The following is a 10,077-nucleotide window of genomic DNA, read 5'->3' on the forward strand; positions in this document are numbered from 1 at the left end:
GCAAAATATTCCACCATAGTAACATGCTTCCGTTTGATGGTAGCCGACCAACGACATTGTTGATATCTAATGTTTTCATGGTAACCATCTTCTCCGTATGGAAATAAGATTGGATATTGCATTGCCATAAATTTGCAATGTGTTTCCCGAACCTTGCGTAAATTACCTGCTCGATCATGTACCAGCAAGTCACGGTCAACGTCACTTGCACCCAAATCATCAACAACCAATCCTACTACCTCTGATGCTATATGAGTGCTAAAGATATCTCCATGCTTGTCAGGTGCGCCAAATAATCTTATGTAGTACTGATCATTGGGATTCTTAGAAAGTCTATCAGGGGCAGCTCTAAATAATTTAACAATTGCATTATGGGCATTGAACATCTGTATTAGCGAAGCAACAATTTTCTCATAGAGCTGGAAGGTACTATTTGGTAGGCACCAACATGCAACATGTTTCTTAGCTCATTCTGAGTATCAAAGATATATAACTGAGCATACTCAGGGTGCTGGCCTTCCTATGGCAATAGTGACCCAATGCGATGACAAAGCTTCCCACTAATCTTGAAGACATATGGCCCCGACCATCATTGATAGAATCACTTATGTTGACACCTATTGACATGAAGGCAAACATAGAATTGTAATACCTTATATTCTCAAAGAAGTGGGATGGCATTGCTCGGTCGGCTCATGTTAGGAGGCTATACAAAGGCTCTAGAGATGGCATGTATGGATGTAAGACAACACTTCCTTGTTTGTAGCATTTAGTGGTGTTGTTGTGTGATGGCGCATGTCAATGTGCTCTTCATACAAACATAATGCCCCACAATATCAACATGTGCATCTTGGTGGGCCAAGATTCAACAGTGAGATGATAGTGCCTAAGAATGGAAAAGGAACATATACAAGGTCAAGTACCTATGTAGTGTAAAAAGCAAGAAAATTGATGAGAAATCCAAGCGAATACTTTGCTAGCGGATATAATCAACATGTTTTAGTCATCGAGTATTTGAGCCGAGTATTCATTGTCGAGGATTGAGACAGGTATTCATTGCCGAGCATTGAGACGAGTATTTTCTATCCACAATTCATCATCGAGCACTCTGCAAAAATCAATACTGATCTATACATGATCTGAGTAATTTCATCAAAAGTAATGAGACATATGAAGAAGGAAATTGGAAAAGGAGGCATTAGAGATTGATTTACGGGCATGAGCATTTGAAGGAATTGATATGGTGGACGAAGCTGACCCTTCATGTACACAGAGCGAGACAAAGCCAATAAGGGTCTATTGACTGTACACAAGGAAATAAGTAATGAATGTACATATATCATGGTCACCTTCATCATTTTTTGAGCATGACGGCCCATCCAACCGACGGGACAATGTTCAAGAAGCCTCTAACTTAGAAGGCTTATGTTTTGTACCGAGTTGAGGAGTGAATGTACCATCAGTTTGGGGAAAATCTGATTAAGAAGCAGGACATCAATATTAGCGACAATGCAATGGAGAAAGCATGAAAGCACGAGATAAAAACTAAGCATATCAATCGTACCAATAGGTTAAGTACACAAACACCGTCGTACAAGATGGGTAGATTTGAAGCTAAAACCCGTAGGGAAATCAATGGCACAATCGGGGACTCATCCACCCAGCATAGTATTACCAGAAGAAGGAAGATTTGTAAACAGATATTAAAGCATAATTAATAATCATTTGTATGACCACATAAATGGCATCTACTCCAAAAAAGTTATCTATATACACATAGAGTAACATTAGGTCATGTTGGACCTATTCACATCACATATGTAAAAAGTAATAAATATACATATGTTACAGTCACCTTCATCATTTGTTGAGCATGTTGGCATACCCAACCGGTGAGATGATGTTCCTGAAGGCTATAATATACATGCTTTAAGTTTTTTTACGTGGTTGAGCACTAGCTGCACCATCTAGTTTGGGCAAATATGACTAAGAAGCAAGACCAGAACAACTATGAACATGTGATGCAGGTGGTGAAAAAGAATCACGCCTAGAGGACATGTGTATATTGCCTCTAAGAAGGAGCAGTGGAAGCTAGTATGAGCATCATGGAGGAACCATGGCAGTCATACCAGTAGGGTGAGCACACATATGGCGTCATACAAGACGGGTAGACTTAAAATTGAAGTTGTAGGGAAGTCCTCAGAATAGTTTGAGTGTGCTTCATTTGATGCAACATCATCTATAGAAGGAGCCTCTGTAAAGAAATGCATGGAGTAAAAAAAAACCCGTTAAGGTACAGGGCTCAACAAAAGAAAAATTAACAAATGATCGAAAGACCACATAAATGCCATTTGGTACAAATATAATTGCTTATACCTAAGTATACTAACATAGGTTGTCTATGCTTATGGCACCCATTAGGCGATGGTGCTCCAGGAGACGCATACATGATTTGAATGTTAAGCAAAACGATAGTTAAAATTGAGAAGAACAAAGAAACCAGCTGCATCAATCTTGTAGCTCCAAGACCTTGGGCACAACAGATGCATGCATGGTCAAAACAATATTGCGCAAAACAACAATTAAAGCTAGAAAGAACAAAGGGATCATGTGCATCAATCCTGTAGCTCTAAGGCCTCCAGATAGAATTATCCTATGAGGTTGGAAACCACATGAATGATGAAAATTATATGAAATGGGGAACAATATGTCAATAAGGGAAATCGATGTTTTGTAGATGTCCTGATTTCTGTCATGTCTACTCCGAAAACAGGACAATCCATCACCAAACAAAGGTATCAGCATCACAATATGGAAAATACACACAAAATAAGCAAACCACAACTGATCTAGCATCTAGGCATTCACTAATTAGTACATTTCGAGCAGGAAGAATGCATACACTGTGTAGCTAAAAGAGAAGATAGCACCAACCGATTACAATGGCTTACTCATAAGCAGAGAAAAGAAAGGCAAGGTAAAATTGAGACTCATAAAAGGAATAATGGTGGCCAAATTGGAAAGCTGGGATACTATGAATTTTTATACCAATGCAAGCATCCAAGAAATGATGAGGTTATGAATTCCTAGTTGAATCTGATTGTCTACCATAGGAACAACACTTCCTTGTTCCTCCTCTTCACCCAGAAAGGGGAAAACTAAAACTACAAGAAAATGAAGAGGAAGAAAATTAGCTCGTTAAGTAAAGGGCATTAAAAAAATGATTTTTCACCTCTTTATGCTGAGCTCGCCGGTGGATTCTTCGATCTCTTGCCTCGACAGTGTGGAGAACAGCAGCACCGGTGGGTCGAGGAGCGTGGTGGTTGTGAAGCTAAATGTGAAACCTAGCTCTGATACTAATTGTGAGGATCAGTGATGTTCTAAGAGAGGGGTAAATTAGGACACTTAAAAATCTAACCAGCTACAAAAACTTAACAAGATAAAGCTATATCAATTTCTATCTAAAAGTGTTATAGATTTATCTAGTGTGTCTACTGTATCGCTCAAAAGATTTGCAATCTATAGCCAATCCTAGCAAACTACTTAGAAAGGTAAATGCGCAAATGTAGATTGCAAGTATGTAAATGTAGAAATATAAATAAGATAGAGAGAGGAAACTCAATACAAGAGATTTTTATCTTGTGGTATCAATGACATAAATTACATCCCTAGTCCGTGTTGGAGCTCCACCAAAGATATATTCTCGGTCGCCAAGACTCTTCCGGTCACGGCTCTTGAGCCACCAAGTCACAAAGACATGACCTCAACCCGGATGAGTCATCCAGTCACAAAGTTAAGATCTCACCACTAGCCTCTCTCTTGGTCACTTATCGTCGTATTCACTTCGAAGCTTCAGTCACCAAAGCAAGGGTCACTGTGTCCCCGTACAAGTGTCTTGCCGCCGCTCCACACCAAGTCGAATGGTCAATAAGCTTGAGCAACTCCGGCTCAAGGTGCCGGTGAGTCACCAAGACTCCAACGTGTCGATGTACCACCCAATATAAGTTAGGATCACTCCTTGATCCACTCTCTAAGCAGCAATCACTTAGCAACACTCTTTCTAGGCCTATATGCACTAATCACTTACTAATCGTGTGCTTAATTGCCTTGGATGATCATATTAAGCACTTTGGTGTCTTGGATGTCTTCTCAAGTGTCTCTATGTTTCTCTGAACTCTAACACCTTCAAATGACCGAGTGAAGGGGTATTTATAGCCTAGAACCTGCCAATTATCCGTTGCCCCAATGGCTCAACTTTACTGTTAATATCGGATGATCCAGTGACAACAGTAGTACAAGTATCGAATAATCCGGTGTGTACACCAGTAGAAACTAGCCGTTAGACTCCCACTCAAAGTCACTACGAACACCAAACACTCTGGTGTATACTTCATCTCCATTATCAGACTATTCAATGAGTTATCCTGAGCCAATCGAGCCACTTCATTCTTCTCTGCACAAAATACACTGGTGTGATCTTCTGGTGATCACCGGACCATCCGATGAGTTGATCTTCGTGCTTCAACACTTGAATCCTTCTCTATAGGATATACTCCGGTGCAATACTCCGATGAGTACAACTAGTACACCGAATCATCCGATGAGTTCATCTTCCTTTGACTTCTCTTGGAAATGCTCCCGTGTGTACTGCTTCCTTGAGCACCGGATCATCAGGTGAGGCTATCCTCACCCTCTATCAGAAATGCTCCAATGTGTTCGTTGGGTCAACACTAGACCTTTCAGTGCATGTAACTTCCTTAAACTCCACTAACAGAAATACTCCGGTGTGCATTCAGGCCTAACTGTAGCATCTAGACCCCTAGGTAAGTGGTAAATATTTCGGTGATTAACGACAATCGTATCATTGTGACTAAAAAAATTGTTTTGAACGGTATCAAAAAATTTAGTTAACAATGATGATCGGATATTCTTGATCCCTAAGTTGATTATATGGATGATCAAAGAAGTTGTGCAGCAAGATTAACAATATTCTAGTTCTAAGTGTCACAAGGGAGATGAAGGATACTTAGAGTAGTATAGGTCTTCTTTTTTAGTTTTTTGACCGTACTATAAAGAGAGACTAGCAGTAGTAACTTAACCTAGTTGAGTCTAAACTTGATTTGATACACACTTATGAAATTCTAGCACTAGGTAGGTTATAGAAGCCCGTGGTTGAGATGTCGTGAAGTTAGAGCTCAAGAAAAAGATTGAATTGGACGAACTCAGTAAAATTAGCCCCACCAGATAGTCCGATAATGTGACTTTTGTTCTCATCGGATCTTTGTCTCTTAGTCTAGAATAGAAAACAATTGAGTACACAAGATGATCTGGTGCATAAGTGTGGTATTCACTGGAACCTTTTCTCAGTGACATGTGGCCAAAGTTTTGAGAAGTGTTTCACCGGATAGTCTAGTGATAGTATGGTGAGAGCACCAGACTAATTTCAATAGAAGCGAAAATTTTCAGAGAAATTGAAGTTGAACTCACCGAATATCCGGTGATGAAAAATGAGACCACTGGATTAATTTTTGCAGAGGCAATTTCAAGTGCTGAAAATTGAAGATCAAGTGATCGGATAGTATGGTGCAAAGTGAAGTGGACCGGATGGTGTCACCAGACTAATTTTTACATACAGGTTGCTTCAGTCAATTTAAAGTTTCTCAGTTCACCAGATGGTCTGGTGATGGATAAAAAGAGCACCAAAGTAACTATTGCAGAGAAGGTTGCAACTGTTTAAAAATTGGAGGTCAACTGATCGGATGGTCCGGTGATAAAGGTATGCTCACCAGATTCCTACACCGGACTATTTCTCAGCAATAACGGATAATGACAGCTGATACAGTGAGACTCTGAAGTTTGTACTCACAGGATCGCCCAATGATTGTGAGGAGATGCTTACCAAATCATCCAGTGTTAACACAAACAGTGAGTTGTTAGGCAACGACTAATTTTGGATCTCTAGCCTATAAATACCCTCTCACTTAGTCTCATATGTTGCTTTCGTAACCCCAGAAGAGCTCATACAATGTGTGTCATCAATAAGCAAGAGAGTGCACTTGAGTGAATTAGAAAGTTCTTAATTGAATATTAAGGACATCGTTAGTGCTTGGAGATTAGCAAGTGTGTATGTAGCTGTAGTTTATACTTGATATTGGTTAAGTGAAGTTCTTGGCTTGTTACTCTTGGTAGTTGGCAACAACTAGCTGGTCTTTTGGGATTAGAGGTGTCTCGGTGAGCTCTTAGAGTTCTTTTGGGAGCCTCGGGAAGAGCTATGCGCTTGGTTTGATGCCCGTCAATCCGAAGATGGAGAAGTGACAATCATGAGTGAGCACTTGAGACTTCGTGACTCAAGGGGGAGCAATATCTTTTATGGATACTCCAACGAGGACTAGGGGAGAATGCCAACTCCTCGATACCTCGGAAAAAAATCAGTGTTTTCTTGTCCATCTCCTTACTCTTCCGCATTTACATTCGAGAGAGAGCAAACTCAGCACAAAAGATTTTTATCCTGTGGTATCGATGACATAAATGTCATCCCTAGTCAATGTTGAAGCTCCACCAAGTAAATGCTCTCGGTCACTAAGATTCTTTCGGTCACGGCTCTTGAGCCACCAAGTCACAGAGACAATGCCTCAATCCAGATGAGCTACCAAGCCACAAAGGTAAAGTCTCACTACTAGTCTCTCTCCCGGTCACTTGTCGCCGTCTTCACTTTGAAGCTTGAGTCACCAAGGCAATGATCTACTCGTCCCTGTACAAGCGTCTTGTTGCCGCTCCACATCAAATGAGATTGTAAACAAGCTTGAGCAACTCTGTCTCAAGGTGTAGACGAGTCACCAAGACTCCAAGGCATCGGCGTACCACCCGGTACAAGCTAGGATCACTTTTCAATCCACTCTCTAGGCATTAATCACCTAGTGACACTCTTTTTAGACCTATAAGCACTAATCACATACTAATCGTGTGCTTAATTGCTTTGGATGATCACATTAAGTATTTTGGTGACTTGGATGTCTTCTTAAGTGTCTCTATGTTTCTCTGGACTTCAGCACCTTCAAATGACCGAGTTGAGGGGTATTTATAGTCTCAAACCCATCAACTAGCCATTTTTTCAATGGCTCAACTTTACTGTTTACACTGGATGATCCGGTGACAACAGTGGTACAAGCATCGGACCATCTGGTGTGTACACCTGTAGAAACTAGCTGTTGAACTCCCACTCAAAGTCATTGTGAACACCGAACACTCTGGTGTGTACTTCATCTCTATCACCAGACTATCCGATGAGTTATCATGAGCCAATCGAGCCACTTGACTCTTCTCTGCACAAAATAGTCTGGTGTGATCCTCCGGTGATCATCGGACCATCTGGTGAGTTGACATTCATGCTTCAACACCTGAATCCTTCTCTGCAGGAAATGCTCTGGTGTAATACTCCGATGAGTACAACTAGTACACCGGATCATCCAATGAGTTTATCTTTCTTTGCCTTCTTTTGAAAATGCTCCAGTGTGTACTGCTTCCTTGAGCACCGGATCATCCGGTGAGGCTATCCTCACCCTCTATTAGAAATGCTTCGGTGTGTTTACCAATTCATCACCGGACCTTTTGGTGCGTGTAACTTTCTTAAACTCCACTAACAGAAATACTCCGGTGCGCACTCAGGCCTAACACCGGACTATTCGGTGAGGCTAACAATCTCTGAACATAATGCTCCAGTGAGTGCAAACTCATCTGTGCTGAACCATCCGATAAAGCAAATCTTCTTGGGACTTTTCCAATTAAATCATCGGATGGTTCAGCACAGAGGAGTTTGCACTCACCGGAGCATTATGTTCAAAGACTGTTAGCCTCATCGAATAGTCCGGTGTTAGGCCTGAGTGCGCATCGGAGTATTTCTGTCAGTGGAGTTTAAGAAAGTTACACGCACCAGAAGGTCCGATGATGAACTGGTAAACACACCGAAGCATTTCTAATAGAGGGTGAGGATAGTCTCAGTGGATGATTCGGTGCTTAAGGAAGCAATACACACCGGAGCACACCTGGAAGGAAGCACGTAGAAGAGATGTAATCCCTGTGTGTCCTCTTCCTCCCATGTGTGCTTCTCGTCCACATCGACGGACATGGCGACAGCGAGCAACCGCGGAGGCGGCAAACTGGCAGAGGAGGCTGGCGGCGGTAGCGGTGTGGGGAAGCAGGATAGAATGGTGCGGTGACGGGAAGCGGCACGGAAGTGAGCGGTGAGGGCGATGGGGATTTAGGGATCGAGGGGCGACGATTGCACTACGTGGAGAGGCTTGTGAGCGAGAGGAGGAGAAGAGGGAGGTGGTGGGATCAAATGGTCTATAGGAAGAGAAAGGTGAACAGTAAGCAGTGGTAGGAACAATAAAATAGTGTGCATGACGGGAGGAAATGATTCACATACCAAGTGGAATCTTATAAATAAACTTGAAATTGCTTGGATTATTCAACAAGGAGGAGATGATACTTTGTACTCAAAAACGAAATCTAAAAGCAGGGTTTTGAGGTAATGCTTGTAAACTCAAAAAGTAGAGCAAAAGGAGCATCTCCTTGAACCAAATGCAGTGGTTCTGAGAGCGTTTGATGATGATTGCAGTGGAAGTACTTTAAGCTTACGAATTACGAGGCGGTGGTATTTTACAGTAGGGATGTTTAGCAGTGGCATTAGTCTCCCTTTTGTACAGGAGGAAGCATCAAATTCCATAGGCTTTTCTGGTTGTTCTCTGGTCAATTTCAGGTACTTCTGCAACTACCAATGTATTTGCCGTCATGGCGGTGATACCATAACAACGATTTCGCACCCCTGTCTTGCCGTTCAAAATTCAAATGCTCCAAGCAGCAAACTCTCAGAAATCATGCACTTACGAAACCTCTCGCCCACAGTCCATGTCCGAGGATCAATCGGCTTCGTCATCAGCAAGCCAGGCCCCCCGACATCGTCGGTCAGAGAGGCTGTTCTCCTGTGACGACCGACGCGATCAGTGCATGCACGTCGTACGTGCTCGTCCATCTCATTGACACAGACGCGCGCCCGCCGGAGAAGGCAACTCCGTACGAGGATGCGATCAGGTTATTTTATTCGTCCTTTTTATCTGATATCTATTATTCTTTTAATTAATTTTATAATACGAATCTTAATGAAGGGTTCTGATAGCTCATTCTTACGGAAGGACAGTAAAATTTGAGGCTTTTTATAGTGATCCATATTACTTATAGATAAGAGATAGTATAAATTTAATCTGATCATATATATAATTGTATATTTCTGTAATTACGATAGTAGTGTTAATATTTACCTATCATATTATTAAAGGGCACTATAATCTTTTTTATATCTAATTTTTAAATAATCGTCTAACCAAATAATCAGTTTTCAGATCATTCTAAACATTAAACATATAGATTTGCACGATATAACTACCATACTATTTCCTTTTTTCTAAAAATATCTTTATACTATATATTTTTTTTATATACTATTTATACTACTCTAAATAATATATAGTATTTTAATCGATCTAAACCATCCGATAAAAAAGAGTTGGCTCAAATTCGTTGGAGACCACCTAAAATTTTCCTTCCCGCGCTTGCCTGTCGGCCAGCGATGACGTGACGTCTCCTCCGCATAGGACTCTGCACTGCACGGCTATTGACGGCAGCAGGATCTCGCACACACCCCTGTTCGCTACACTGCGTGTCAGCCCAGAACGGAGCAAAAGGGGTTGAAGGCCAGGCAGCCGTGTCCCGGCCCCTCATGCATGTAGGCGCACGATGCCATCCATCTTCTTGCACGTCGCTCCAGTCTCGAGATGCGCGAACGTCGCTGCTGCCCGGACCCCAGAACGACCAGAACAGTCTCTCTCTTTTTGCTACCGGACGCGTGAGACCACGGCATAAAGCTAGCTAACTAGATCAGGCCAAATGATCGGCACGAGGTACGATGATTTTGATCTCATCTAGACTGTACCTACACCAATGCCTCGGTATAGCTTTGCCTGGCATGGGTATATTACTATGTAAAAAATAAATAAGAGTGACAGATTATAATTGTTGTGG

The sequence above is a fragment of the Phragmites australis genome, chromosome 17 (assembly GCF_958298935.1).
Source record: "Phragmites australis chromosome 17, lpPhrAust1.1, whole genome shotgun sequence".
Taxonomy (NCBI): domain Eukaryota; kingdom Viridiplantae; phylum Streptophyta; class Magnoliopsida; order Poales; family Poaceae; genus Phragmites; species Phragmites australis.